The sequence below is a fragment of the Anarrhichthys ocellatus genome, unplaced genomic scaffold (assembly GCF_004355925.1).
Source record: "Anarrhichthys ocellatus isolate YVR2014 unplaced genomic scaffold, GSC_Weel_1.0 scaffold83, whole genome shotgun sequence".
NCBI lineage: Eukaryota > Metazoa > Chordata > Actinopteri > Perciformes > Anarhichadidae > Anarrhichthys > Anarrhichthys ocellatus.
The window spans coordinates 399,766-405,289 of record NW_022280113.1 but is presented as its reverse complement, the minus strand read 5'-3'; positions in this window follow the sequence as shown (position 1 = coordinate 405,289).

Below are 5,524 nucleotides of genomic sequence, written 5' to 3'. Positions count from 1 at the left end.
CTTCCTCCCTCCCTCCTGTCCAGGCTACGCACCAGCTGCTCTCCTCCTCCTCCTCCTCTAGCCCTCCCTCTTGTTTTCCCGTTTGGGTATGGTCGGCCTCAGGAGGCGTCCTCCGCTGAGGATAATTAGAAGGAAAAGACTTTTGCTTTTAAGTGACGTTGTTGCCGTGAACCCGCCTGCAGGCTAAACATGGTTACCTTACTTAGTAAGTTATTACTGTCTGCATGGTGCCATCGGTGTCCTGCAAAAACCTGGTCTGTGAATATAAGACAGTATATGTATAATGAAGACTGTTTGGTTTGGCATGGTTCCACAGACCGAAAACACTTTATACATGTTGCACAATAGAGATCAGCGTCTACAAATAATGAATGCAGTAGATTGCTGTATGATTGCTCATGACGGTTAAATTAATAATGCTTATAATTGGCTGAGTGAAACTGGCAAATGTTTGCATGATTTTGATAAGATCTTCCATCGCAGTACAGACGGTCTTTGTCAAAGTTGGTTTGTGTTTGTGGTCTTGTGCGTCATAGACGGAGGGTGTGACTTGTAAGATTAAAAATAGGCTATGGGAGTTATTAAAGTCTCCCCGCGAACAATCCCTCTCATTAGAACGGGTTGGAGATCGAGTTACACTGATAACATGCGGCCGACTGGGAGGCTCGCCGGCCCGGGCCTGGACGTGTGGTTGGGTAGCTGGGTGAATTAGATCAACATGTTAAGAAAACATTTTCGAAGCTGAAGACTAGGAGTTTGAAAATTGAAAGCAATCTGAAGCTGTAGTTGGAAATAACTGATCTTACCAGACCTCTGCTGCTGCTCCTCATCTCTGACTGAGAATATTCGAGGCTACATTAGCCGCTACTAGCATAGCACGGTGGTGGAGTTGCATTGTGGGTAATGGCTGCGCTAGGTATTGATAAGTAATTAAATTAAAGTAGATATCTTTGGTTGTGCTGCAAACAGTGCCTAACAAAATTACCCCCCCCCCCCCCCCCTTTTATTTTTATCTGGATTTGATGAGGACCCAGACGAAATAGTCGACATTTGTGAAGTAAATTTTTGAAAAACGTTTTCAAAAATTCTAAACAATAAAAAAACTGAAAAGTGGTGCGTGCATATGTATTCACCTCCTTTGCTATGAAGCCCCTGATTAAGATCTGATGCTACCAATCGCCTTCATAAGTCACATGATTGTTAAATAAAGTCCACCTGTGTGCAATACAACAGTCACATGATCTAACGGAGCACCATTGAATCCATTATTTACAAAATGGAAAGAATAAGGCTCCGCAACTAACCTGCCAAGAGAGGACCAGTACTGGTGGGCCAGGCGAAGAGAGCATTAATCAGAGAGGCAACAAATAACAATCTATTTACATTCCAGGTGGTGATGCAACAAATTCGGAACAATGCAAATACTTTTGCAAGGCACTGTATAGGCTTTATTTAACTTTTTTTCACAGCAGTACTGCTACTCAAGACCTGTAAACGGACTAGAATGTGTAAAATCGGTTGAGTTCCCTCTTCTTAACTGATCATATAAATCCTCGATGGACGCTGTGCTCTCCTGTTTTTAAAGGTCTTTTTGAAACTCAGATCTTTTTCACTCGGGCTTCTTTGAACAGTAGATGTTTGCAAATCCAAATGCAGGACTTGCAGTGTAAACAGATGAACAATATGAATCTTGTGACTTGGGAGTTAGTGCTTTTCCTCCGTGTTTGTCTTGACTTTACCACCACCTTCAGTTCACGTCTGGACTTTGAGCTGCAGCCGAAGCTCCCGCAGCACGTTATCCAACACTCGGTCAGCACGACATCCGGCTGTGGCTTCCTTCGGCTGCTGCTCGTTCCAACGTCGACAAGCCTGAACGAGGAGGGGACAGGTGTGCTTCCTGGTGCGTTACCTAGAGGCTGCGCTGTCATAGAAACAGCTGGCAGCAGGATGAGGTCATAGTTTTTCCTCCAATATGATTTAGACAGCCTTACTTACACACACACACACACACACACACACACACACACACACACACACACACCTGGTTATGTAGAGTCGATGGGGCATTCGGTTTTCATGTACAACATGTTGATGAGACGGAGTCCATTTACACATCACCACTTTGTTTTTGGAAGCTTTAATGAGAGCGTACTGTCTCCCGGGACAATTAACTAAGCGTAGGCTCTAGAATTATATTCGTCTGTGTAATTAGAGATTGGATTGAAATGCTTTTTTCCCCATCCCACTTGATTAAACTGTTGCTTGCATTAAGCTGTGGTTACTCAGTCGGGGCCATTATCACTAAATACTTTATATAACCCGATTCAAGCGCAACCAAACCTGCTCTTCTTTCAATTTGAGTTCGATGGCCTCTACTTACACCTATCAGCTAACACACCCGTTGTGTCCACATGTTTGTCATTCATTTTTTCGTTTAAATCTCTGCAAAGCGGAGTGCTTTCAGCAATATTAAACACGGGAATGTTGACAGACAACAGATTGAACTAAAAATGATGTAACGGGTAAAACATGAAAACAGCTGCTTGTTTATTGTACCGGAAGCTGCTCTTGCACAACCGAGAGGACAGATGCTTTTTTTTGTTCATCTATGGACAGAAAAATATAGAAATTCTCGGGGTGATCTCTAGTTCACCCTGAAGGTTGTGTTTTTTTTTTTTTTTTTAAATGGAGAATTGCTTTTTGAAAAAAGTATGTCAGTAATAATTGTAATTTAAAGTCTGTTGTGCTTTGATGGCTGGAGCTCAGAGTGCCGTTTCATGGGTTCTCTACCATTTGTGTAGAGCATCGGGAGTTAATCAGTTAATCATGCACACAGATATCTCGAGCAGAAAGTGGAACATCATGATGTGTATGGAGCCTTTATTTAGGGCCTGCGTCCAACACGGCCTCTGTCGGAGCCCTCTGCCACTCATCATCATAGTTTGTAAAACTATAAAAACCCACATTTTCCTTTAGATTTGTCTCGATGCAGAAGTGTTCTGTAAGTATTGCGCCAAAGACCATTAACTTGTAATCCCAAGTCATTAATGTCCTGCGACCACGTGATCACTGTTGGCGAGCTCAACCTGTTTCTGCAGGTCCTGTAAACGCACGCACACACACACAGACCTGCTGCACTGGTCTCTGCTGCTGCTGCCACACCTGAACCCAACTGTCATAACCGGTAATGCTGTGACTCTCTCTCGCTCGCTTGCTCTGGCTCTCGCTCTCGCTCTCAACCCAGTGGGTCCCCAGGGTGCTCTTGAGGCACATGAATGTGCATTTCCTCGCTCCGTCTTTATTTGTTAAGTTCGCCATGTACAGCCACGCGGTCTCCCTCGGGGGCTCCCCAAACACAAATGTGATGTGTAGACCGGCGCACACACACACACACTCACACACACACACACACACAGTGGCAAACACACACACACACAGTGGCAAACACACACTTGAAGGCGTAACTTGCTCGCAGTCAGCTGTTAGTCATGACTCATTCGAAGCAATCAATAGACAGACAAACCGGCTTTTTGAAGAATTAGTTACAGTAATTACTTGCTTGAATGAATTAAAGTACATTGTGTTATGTGGGATTGTCTAACTTTACCTCAGTCAGTAGTTTGCATTGGAACTACTTTTAATCGAGGACTTGAGCTGGTCCAGATGCAAGTGGTTTACACTGTTTTCTGTGGATCATCCACAATAACAAGTTTCTGGTGGTCTAGAGGTCTAAGACGCTGACCGTGTCATCACCATGTCACCCAGTTCAGATCCGACAGGTGGCAGTTACGAAAAAAACCGCTGACAAAATAGTGAAAGTTAAAATTTGCATTGATTTATTAGTCCAACTGGGATTTAAGCCTAAGCCACTTTCTATTATTTTCTCAATTTTCCACACTTGTAGAACACGTATACAGACTGGACACTGTGCTAAAGCAACACTGCCGTAAAGTGAAATGTCTAACACAGATGCCTCTTGCGTACTGCTGTGATCCCCATGGCCTCCCTCTTTTGCTCCTCCTTCCTCCTCTCAGGGCTTCCTCCCTCCTTCCCTCCCTGGCCATCACACTCACCCCTGCTTTCCGACGCATACAGAGTGTGACTTGCTTTTGCCCTAGACGTGTCAATAAGTCACGAGTGTGCTTTTAGAAAAAAGACATTCAAGTCTTCAAAAATGGTCAAACATTTTGGGGCTGCAAGAGGAGAAAACGACAGACCTCTTTGAATTATTTTAGATTTAATATGTGGCCCTTTGTTCGACTAGTTTACAGCAGTAGCACTCTGCCAAATGTGCTCTCAGTGAACTCTTCTCCACCCATGAACACAAGCTCCTCCTCATCCTCCTCATCCTTCCCCTCATGTGTCTGTGTGTTTGCCAGAGAGTCTGGCCTCCCAGCATGCTCTTTTATCCATCAGCCGACCACCCTCCTTTCGCCTCCACCTGCCTCTCTATCACTTACTGGCTGACCCCCCTCTCTCCCTCCTGTCTCCCTCTCTCCCCCTCTCTCTCGGCCTGTCGTCTCCTCCATCCTGGCTCTCTTATTCTGGCTGTCTTGGCCTTTGTCTGTCTCGTGGGGAAGGGCGGTGTCTGTCTCTCTTCTGCTCCTCCCTGCAGCCTCATCCCTCCCTCTGCTCGTAGAGAAAGAGTGTCGGCAAGGGAACTGGGGTGCCGTGAGACTAGAAGGGCAAAATGTAAAAAATAAATCAGCGGAACAATCGCTAGTTGCAGCTCTACAGTTAAACAATGTATTTTATAATACTGACTTTCCCATTAGCCCCAGCTGTGCGAGCTAAACGGTGAACATGGTGCACATAACACCCGCTGAACATCAACTTGCATCACTGAGAGCATGTTAGCATTTAGCCCGAAGCATCGTTTCTCACAGAGCCGCAAAAACATGGCTCTGTTACTAAAAACAAGATATGAGGTTTCCCCCTGACAACGCTGCTGTTTTTAAATGGCTTCAGTCTCATGCATGTGGTATTTGATGTAAAACAAACAGTGCAGACGGATTAGGTGGAGGCATGCTGTAGGGAGTTGTAGCCCAGTTCTCCTGCCTCTCCACGTCTCTCCCTGCTCTTCGTTTACCCCCCCGTCTCTCCTGCCAGGTCGGCTGTTGTCACCACTCAGACGTCTCAGGAATGCCTCCAGATGTTTTTTTTCTTGACTCAGCCGCACACGGGACACGCTTCCTCTCTCGCGCACGTCGTCTTTCACTCCAGGTGGAGGTCTGTATCTGACCCTTTTGCGCGTCTTTCTATTCTCAAAGCTCTTCTCGAGGAGCGACGAGCCCCAACTGACTCGGCCATGCAGAACCATTTCTATCTCTTTACTTTAGAGTTAACGCACGCAGAGGAGTAAAATATATCCAGTGTTGTACGTGCAGCTCTGCAGGGCCGCCTTTCCATGAAGTTCATTTCTAGGCAGATACCCCAGACCTGTCAGAGCAATTACACAGACATCCATGTAGTCTAATCACACACACACACACACACACACACACACACACACACACACACACAC